At 35.1% G+C, this 10,247-nt stretch overlaps 1 pseudogene; it reads right to left on the bottom strand.

The window, feature by feature from the left end:
• Positions 1–7,582: 7,582 nt before the first annotated feature.
• Positions 7,583–8,359, bottom strand: LOC114416300 (annotated as a pseudogene).
• Between the last annotated feature and the right edge of the window lie 1,888 nt (positions 8,360–10,247).

Genomic DNA, 10,247 nt, shown 5'->3' with positions numbered 1-10,247 from the left:
TATCGTCACTAATCTCACTACTAGAATTTATACATTTAACATCGCACGGTTAACATTGGTTATTGAAAAAACCGATGTTAACAAAAGCACGGTGGTATTTTCGTAAATAATTTGAGTTAAGTAACATCGGTTTTGAAAAAATCAATGTTAATCAATTGACGTTAACATCGGTTTTTGGATAAACCGATGTTAACATAAGATCATTAACATCGATTATTAAAAAACAGATGCTAACGTCAACTGATTAACATCGGTTATTTCAAAATCAATGTTAATGAAACTAGTTAATATCAGTTTTAAAAAATTGATGTTTATATACATAAATTAAAACCAAAAACTCTTTTTCCCCTCGCGCACTTAGTATCACAAACACAACCTTCCTCTTCTCCCTTTCACCCACAAGACCTGTGACCGCCATTTATGACTTGTGACAACCATCTCCTCCTTACCATCGTCACCGTTTGCGACTGCCGTTGGGGTTTGTGACTGCCGCGAAGTGGAGCATCCTTCGTTGGAGTTCGACATCAACACAAGGTACGTGTTTTGTTTCTTTTCTCATTTTTGTGAGCTTTTGCAAACCCTTTTCACCTGAGTGCTCTGTCTCAACTCTGCCGTCCGCGGGTGGCACCATGACAGGGACTATTGTTCGTGTTCCACAAACCCTTTTCACCTGAGTGCTCGTGGCCAGTCTCTCTCCCACACACAACCAGCCTCGCTCTAGGTAGCCATTCTCGAAAGGTTAGTGTGCGTTTTCGATTTGGATGCATGTTTTGTTCATTGTGGTGTTCTTTTCTTTTTCCACCTTTTTTTTGGTTGTTTTCTATCTACAATTTTCCTTGGAATGTGGATACATAGGGAGAAAATGGTAGTGAACCTTTTTGTGTGACACCCTCTACCCCGACATATATATAAATAAATAAAATATATTGGTAAACAAAAATCAAATGGGTAAAAGATTCACATTCATTTCAATTACCAAATAAACTCATTAAAAATATATTCGGCTCAAAATAAGGCCGTCAAATTTACAAAAATATTTTGTTAAATCAGTGAGGTGAAATAAAATAGACTAACATCATAAAATTAACATAAAAACTTATATCCCAATGTCACATCTTATTAGAGCGTTGTGTCCCGACGTCCTTCGGCACAATATTCCTTAAAGTAGTTCACCTAGTCATCTGCTCCCCCGAACACAAAGTTCAAGATCATCACAGGATCCAAACACAAACAACAAACTGAGAGTGAGTTATCACATTCCTAACTAATAGAGAAACAAGACAACTAGATATACATATCATATAAACCAAATAAAACTTACTTACATGTAATTCACGTAATTCCACCACTTTGTCATTCAAAGTTCACTTTTCATCCATCAATTACACTTTTCAATCATCAATCACATTACACAAGAATCACACGCTCTGATCAAGACATAATAACACCTCAATTTCATAATAAACAATTAGCAAGCGCATGAGACAATTGTGCTAAGACTCAAGCCTACATGCAATGTGGTACCATGTCAGTGAAAAACCACCCTGGGGCGCTTAGGAGTACATAACAAGACACACCACACAATGGGTTTGCCAGGTCACTCTCACTAAGTAAAATCATAGGGAGACCAGTCAGGGTCACGATGTTTTGCGAGAATGCTCCAACCATATGGGATCAGCATAGGCTTAAAGGAGCACTCAAACCCGATGACCCCCAAGGCCTACACTCCGAAGAGTCCGTCAGAGCCTCTCCCTCCTAATTCAGGTCCAACCCCTAAAATCATTTTAGCACACAGACACTGCTAGTGAATTATACAATACCCACGACCTCACACTCGTGTCTTAAACACATACAACATATTGCGCTACAATTTAACACTGGTTCCTAAATAGGAACCTACACTTTCTCTTTAACACTGGTTTCTAAATAGGAAACCTACACTTTCTCTTTAACACTGCGCATTTACACTTTTCTCAAGATAACACTGGTCGGGTTATTGTACAATTCACAGCTTACAACACAAATAATGTCACATCAAGAATTAATCACACATTTATTCACAACCAAAACTCATTCACAATTTCACATCTCATAATGTCACAATCCACCATCACATGTTTTCACGTATCTCACAATTCAACACCTGCTCTACTTTACATTTTTACTCAATCTCAATAACAATATTATAATCTCAAGGCAACATATTATTCCACAATTCATCACATATTTCATTTATAAGCACTGCTCATGAACTATACAATACCACGACCTCACACTCATGTTTCAAACATGTTTAACACAATTGCGCTACAATTTAACACTGGTTCCTAACTAGGAACCTACACTTTCTCTTTAACACTGCGCATAAACACTGGTCAGATTATTGTATAATTCATAGCTCACGATATAATTAATGTAACATCAAGTGTTAAAACATTCACTTATTTACAATCAAATATCATGTCCACACTTTAACATCTCATAACATCCCATCAACCATCTCATAACATTCCTAATGATATTCATAAGGTACAACATACACATGTTCATCAAATTTAACCATAATATTCTCAAACTCCAACACTTAATAATTTTTGGAATCATACTATAACACTCTACAATATTATTTACATAAATTATTAATATAAATAACAACCTCTATATATATAAGCTAGCATACATCATATTGAATCACAAATTACAAAGTAAGCTTTCAATGCACAAATTCTAAATAATTATATGAACACTTTGGTCAATTTCAATTATGATATTAACTTTTTAAATTATATATAGAAACCTAAACAACAAGAAAAAGAGAAAATACAAAATCAATATCTCTCTCTAAATTTCTCCTTTATTTCATCAATTCATAATAATTAGAAAAGTACTCGATTTATAGGGTTCATGCTCAACACAATAGCATATCAATTCCACAACAATTGGTCTGTCAAACATATATAATTCACTGTAATAATTATAAGGATAAAATAAAAATTGCAAAAACACCCCAAAACTCATTCCAATTGATATCTCTAAGGATCCCTACTTATGTTCTCACTAATTCCCAATTGTGAATAACTCATCCCTTACCTCTAAGCGGACTCACGTGTCTCCAGCCAGCGATAGCAGCATCTCTAGTGGTTTTCTGAGATTCCTCCAATTTTTTTCCTCTAGCTGCTCCGATAGAATTCCTAAACGTCAAAGAGACAGAGAAGGGATTGAAGCCTCCACTTGTACAGTCACCATGCGATTTATGTTTCTCCCTCCACAAATATTATCTCATGAATCCCAACGGTGAAAGCGTGTGAAATTGAATTTCGAACAACATATCCAAATTTCATAAACATCCAACGGTTAACGAAATCGGGATCATAGTTTTACTGAGACAGCTCTGGGTTTCTGCGGGAAAGGAAAATGCTACAATGCGAGGGGTATTTCTCTTAGCTCAGACACAATATCGAAATTCTCAATGGTGAGAATGCTCGTAATTGGGTTGCGAATGTGGTGCTCAAATTGCAAGACGATCCAACGGTGAACGAGTCCAAGATCGTCGTTTTTCTGAGACAGGTTAGGTGGCCTGCGGGAAAGAGAGAGGGTTTTGAGAGAAGAGAGAAGAAACAACATTGTGAGGCAGAGGAGGCTGAGGAGTCAGTCTGAAAATTGACCTAGCATGTTGTTATTTATAGCTAGGGGCATTTACGACCTATTGTTTACTCTATTTATTTATTTATTATTTTATAAAAACAAACTTTATTTTATTCTCTATCAAACAATTAAATAAAATATCCTTTTTATTTTCTCTCAAATCATTATTTTAATTAATAATTATATCTCCTTATTTATTTATTTATAAAATCTCATCATTTTTTTAAACTCTATTTATTTATAAATAACAATCCTTTTTAATCTAGTTTACGAAAATTGGGATGTTACATTTTGACTTTTGATCATGAAAAAGCAGAGGCACCACTTGCAAAACTGATTCTAGAAAACCTCTTTTGTGTTCTTTCACCACCACCACCACTCCTGCATGAAAAACTCAGCAAGGAGTTGATGTTCTCTTTGGGTTCACAAGTCACCCAACGAAGAACACCAGACATCTCAAGAACAAGGTAATTTCCACTGCTGTTGGTGCAGCTAGCTCCACAAGTGAAAGTGCACACCAATGAAAAGAGATGGAAAAAAAGGATGAAAATTAAAGCTTATGAGAATGACTAAACTTGTGTTAGCAAAACTATGATGAGGTCTGATTTTGTTTCTGAGGCTGTCACAAACTTTAGAACTTGTCCAAAGATTTAGAGGAAATTGTGAATGTAATCCTATAGCCAACACATGTCAAAATGTATGGACAGTGGCCTTGTAATCCTTAACGTGATCAACATGGGATCAACATGTTTGTCTCTATTGCACAACCCACTTAAGTCTCGGCCACTATTTTATTTTTAGGCAAAATTTTGTGTTTTTTTATAGTGGCCCCAGAAAAAGGACAACCTTACGTTACATTTTACGTATTTGGTCCTATCTTTTGCTTTTGCTTGCGTAGTTGTAGAATGGATGGCTTAAATGTCTTTGAAATTGTTTTTGTAAGCATTACTTGTATAGTTGTAGAATTGTTTGATTTATACCAGCAGGCTAATAGAGAGCACAAGCCAGACTGCAACAGCATATATTCACTAAAATACTCATACCAACACATAACATGAATGTCAACTTGATCTCTCAAGATACATAAAAATTGGCCATTAGAACTGAGAAACTAAAGCCTGCTTTTATTAATAGCTACTAATAACCTACTACAATTCTTCAATCCTGCAGAGAAAAAGATAATAGACACTAGTTTCTCCAAACCAAATACAACTTATACAACAAGATAAAGAAAATAGATTGACCTACTCAATCATATTACTAACAGTTAGAGCACCATTGCTAGTTTTAACATGTTGATAGTCTTTTGAGGTTTCCTTGCATTGCCTAGTGAGGCGATGAGCAGCAGTAACAACAGCTTCAACAACTGCTATTGAGGCAATGCCCACTGTTAAAGCATGCTTGCTCTGTTGTTGCTCTGCCTCACTTAGTGTTGTTCCTTTTGAGGGCAGGGGAGCTTTAATTGAAGGCAATCTCTTGCTCTTTATCCTTCCAAATATCCATTTCATTCTTTTCTCCGCTTAATTGGTAGAACAACATGTGTAAGTTAAAAAGTAAACACTACAATTTAAAAAATTCCAAAACTGCTCCCATGTTAATATGTTATCCTTTCTATTTCACAAACCACTAAGATTTTCTCTATATATCATCTACAAAAAAATATGAAGTTCAATACCACATGGATTTTGCAGTAAAAAAAGAATGGGCCACTCGAGGTAATGATTATTATGGACTAGAAGCCAATCTAGAAAAAAGCCACAGGTACATGTCTATAAGATTCATACAAGAAGAAATGGACTGATTATGTGGTAGAATCTAGCAGGCCCAAAAGGAATGTGGTAGCACCATAGAAATGGACTGATTATGTGTCTTACAAGTAGATATATTATTGAGTTGGTTCTAGAAAGAATTGACTAGAATTCTAATAGGAAGGATCTATTATGTATAGACAACATGGGCAGATGGTTGTATATTCTTGTAAATGCATTTTATCAATTTATGAGAATTAAGTCCATTTCTATCTAATCACTCTTTCTTCTTTAGGAGGCCTATTCTGTCCTCAAATTCAAAATCCATTACGCATCATGGCGTTCACCCAAAATATCCATAACAGGAAGCTGATGTTGTCTTTCAATTTGCATAATCAACAGTGTTGCTTCTACTCAACCTAAATGTTATGATTTGCTTGAGTATAAGTAGATCACTAAAGAAAGGGGGGGGGGGGGGGAGGTCTAGGAAATGACAAAGAAGAAAAATGTTATTTTCAAGTACTAAAGATGATACAATGTAAGCTGGCTTTTTGCCACTACTTGCCTTTTGCCATTGTCTATTTGGCAACTGCGTAGAGTGTTGTGTGTCTTGTTTTTTGTGTGTTGTTATTACAGTACATATCATATTTGTTAATAGGACTTTTATAGAAGTCAGTGTGTCAAATAATCAATTTCTTTGGAATAGTAAGTCTCTTTCCAATCCTGAATGAGAATCGACAACACATTTTCAGTCACTTTGAAGTTTCTTATTATATGTGAAAACTGGGAACTGATAGCTGCATGATTAAGAAAATTGTATAATTCTGCTTAGCAAATTTGCTTCTGAAATGTTTTATCATGAAACTTCTAATAACTAATGCAACTACTTTATAATTGTAATTGTAATGAAAATAATTTACTACCTGTTGAACATTTAAGATGCTCAGCTCGGATTAACTAGTCTATTAATTTACCTTTATATTATTTTTGTATGCCTTGGCTGATATCATATATTTTGCAGTGACGCTCCTCATTTTGTTTTAGTGTCCACTGTAGTTGAATACTTGATGAGGTTGTTTGTATTATTAATGGCTTAGGCTGCTTGGCTATATATATTTATCGTTCCGTAATAGTTTTGAAGATATGCTATTTTCTATATCCTATTTATCCTTCTTATTGGTTTATTCTTTTTCTCCAGAAAATTAAAGTTCTTAGCAATCTAAAACATTCAAACATTGTACAGTATTTTGGCAGTGAAATAGTAAGCAATCTCCTACTTCATAATTAACTGCTCAAGATTAATAATCATTATTCTGTAACAGCTTTAAAACCTTAACATATGTGCTTGTAGGTTGATGACTGGTTTTATATTTATCTGGAATATGTTCATCTTGGTTCAATTAATAAATATATTTGTGATCATTGTGGTGCCATAACAGAATCTGTCATTCGGAATTTCACTTGCCATATTCTCTTAGGGTTAGCTTATTTACATAGCCAAAAAAAAAATTCATAGGTACATTGACAAGCTTGAAGTGCTTTACACTAACTTGAACTTAAAACCTTTAGAATGATACATATGTAACTACTTCATTTTTGTTGGAAAAATGATTATGTTTTCTAGAATTTTTAATTCATTTTAGATTTGGAACATTTTGTCATATGTTTAATTCATTACTAGATCCAGTGATTGTACCGATTTGGTTTACATGTGAATTATTGTGAACTGAGCTTTGTTGTTGCAACAATGTCATAAAAGCTTTATATTGTTGAGAACTCAATCTCATTTCAGCATTATGTGTATCTTGACTTTGTTATAGAACAACACTATCTCCTTCTTCTATCGACACATTCATGTTCTTGATGCTTGAGCCTTGAGGCTTATAGAGCTTATGTCTAGGAGGGTAACCATGTCTAGCAATGATTTGAGAGTGAGGGTTTGCCCTTGGTCAAATTTTAATTATTCTATAAGGTTAAGCCCAATGATGTAGGCCTAAAACAAGCATTTATAGAAAGGCTAAACATTCAAACCTTTGTTTTGTTGAATTGATTTTTTTTAACCTTGGTTTGGTGCTGTGAGAGGTACACTTGACACTGTAAAACCGTTTTACCAATCCTAAACCTTGGAACTATTGTGAAAGCAACTTGTGGATCTGGTTCCACGTATGAATAGAGGAAGATTTCATCATTCACACTTCCATGTACACATCAGAGAATATGCACCATTTCCCCACTTGGAAGATTGAAGCCTGAGGCTCATAGGAGAAGGCCAAGCAGTGTAGAAGCCACACCCTCTTCGCCATCTTGGTGAAACACTTGTGATCTTCTGCCATATAAACTACATTATGCTCGATGGCATCAACCGTGGCATCAACGTCCCAACCTGCATATCTCATGTCATCAACAATGAGCCTCACAAAGTTGATAATGGACCGGACCGTGTGGCGAAGAACCGTGATGAAATGGCTAGGACTTAATCTTGTTATGTGAAGATTATCAAGAACAGATAGTTGGCCAATTTGATTCAATCTATTCTCGATTGCCTTGTTTTGCCTATTAGCTTCCTCCAACTTCTCCCTAAGAAAAATTATCTCGGAATCCTTGAGCCTCACCTATGACTCCAACTTCATCCCCATGATCTCTTAGGTTTTGATCACAGCTTGAAATTCCTTGGATTCGGCCTCAAGTATTGCAGTCTTGCGTGAAGGATCAGACACTAGCAATTGATTAGCGACTTCAATGCCATCAGGGTCAAAAGGTAACTGAGCATACTGTAACTCAGCATATACAGCTTTAACAGTTGAAATACTAGCAAAAAGCTTTGCCAAAAGAGCTTAATTGGCCTCTGTCTCTTGAAGGTCTTCATCATCATCTTCATTGAATGACTCAGACCAATTCAGTGTAGTCTTACTCTTACCAATGTTCCCTTCATCCTTGAGATTTGCATCATATATAATCTCAACCATTGCGATTATCAGTATTAGTATAAAGTACACTCCATTCACTTAAGAGAGTCAAATCCAATGGACACGTAAAGCGACACGACTACGATCCTTGGCCACTAGACCACCTGGAGCAGAGAGACCAGTGGTCAATGTCGATCCTGCGACTGGCAAGGCCGACGGTCCCCACAAGAAGAAATTAAGAACATATTTGGGGATTATCGCTCGTGATAAGGTCGATGTGACATACGAGACCTGGAAGGAAATCTCTGCTGCTTAGAAGGATTTGATATGGGAGGATATTCAGGTATTTTAGTTTTCTTCTTTGATTTTCTTTAGTAGCCAAAATTTATAATTTACTACCAATAAAACCTAATTTATTGTTTGTCAGGCGGAATTTGAAATCCTTGAAGCTTCTGATAGTAGGACAAAGAAGAAAGTTCTTCAGACTGTCGGCTAGCGGTGGAGGCAGTTTAAATCTGATTTAACCAGGAAATGGGCACTTGCAATTGACGAGGATGGTGTGGAGGACACTGTCTGTAAAAAATATGGCATTAGCAAGGAGAACTGATGTTAATATAGACAAACCAATGTTAATGCTTTAGATATTAACATTGATTTTTTACGAAAACCGATGTTAATAAAAAAAAACCGATGTTAACATACAACTTAACATCGATTCTTCAAAAAACCGATGTTGTTCGTGTATATTAACATCAGTTTTCGTAAAAAACCGATGTTAATATCCAAAATGTTAACATAGGTATCTGTAAAAAAACCGATGTTAACTTATACATTAACATCAGTTTTTGTTTAAAAACCAATGTTAACCTAACAACATTTAACATTGGTTTTTTACTGAAACCAATATTAACGTTTCTAACTTTAACATCGGTTTTTATAGAAAACCGATGTTAATCTATAAGTTAACATCGGTTTTGCTAGATAACCGATGTCAACTGTCAATATTCATACATTTTTTTTGGTGTAATTCTTATTATATAACATCGGTTATTTAGATAACCGATGTTGTAAATTTGCGTTAACATCGGCTTTAAAAACCCAATGTTAACCATAATACTTTCAACATCGGTACTTTCAACATCGATTAAAAATCAATATAGAAAGTCATAAATAACCGATGTAGAAAGCATATTTGTTAATAGAGTCTGTATGAGACTTGTCAACAAGCACCCCAATATGGTATTTCATGCAGTTATCATAAAGACTGTGAAGTATATCTTCAATCTCTCTGCGTTTATAGCCTTTCAAGCAACAATTAATGTCAAGAAAAACACTTTTGTCTTCTTTCACCAAAGCATCAAAGCTTACTTTGAGTATTTTCAAGATTTCCTTATTAGGAATTCTTTGATATTGTTTGATAGTTGATTCCCATTCTTTAATACTTTTTCCAAACAGGTTCGAACCTATCACTTCCAAAGCTAATGGAAGGCAAGAAGTTCAAGTTACTACATCATTGAAGACCTGATTGTAACTTTGATAAACTTCATCATATGTTTTAAAAGCTTTCCAATAAAGCAATTGAATATCATCATTCTTACTTAATTCTTTCACCTCATTTGTTCTTTTGACCCCATAAGATGTTAGGAGTTGTTTGTCCCGAGTGGTGATGATCAAAATCACTCTGGTGCCAAACTCAGACTCAGACTTAGACCAAACAAATTTTCCAACAATTGCCTGTAATTGCTTATGCTCATCAACATCATCTAGAACTAAGAGAACCTTCCTTCCCTTGAGCTTATTTTTTATCATCGAAGTTCCATGTTGCTCACTTGCTAAGTTGATTTCCTGCTTAAGTATTTGTGAAAGAAGGATGCTTTATAGGAGTTTTAACCCGTGTCTATTGGATTCTTCTCTCACGTTTTGTAGGAAACACGAATCATTAAAATGA

Source organism: Glycine soja, chromosome 6 (assembly GCF_004193775.1).
Source record: "Glycine soja cultivar W05 chromosome 6, ASM419377v2, whole genome shotgun sequence".
Lineage (NCBI taxonomy): Eukaryota > Viridiplantae > Streptophyta > Magnoliopsida > Fabales > Fabaceae > Glycine > Glycine soja.
Note: the sequence above shows the minus strand (reverse complement) of the source record. Positions and strands in the feature narration are given on the sequence as shown.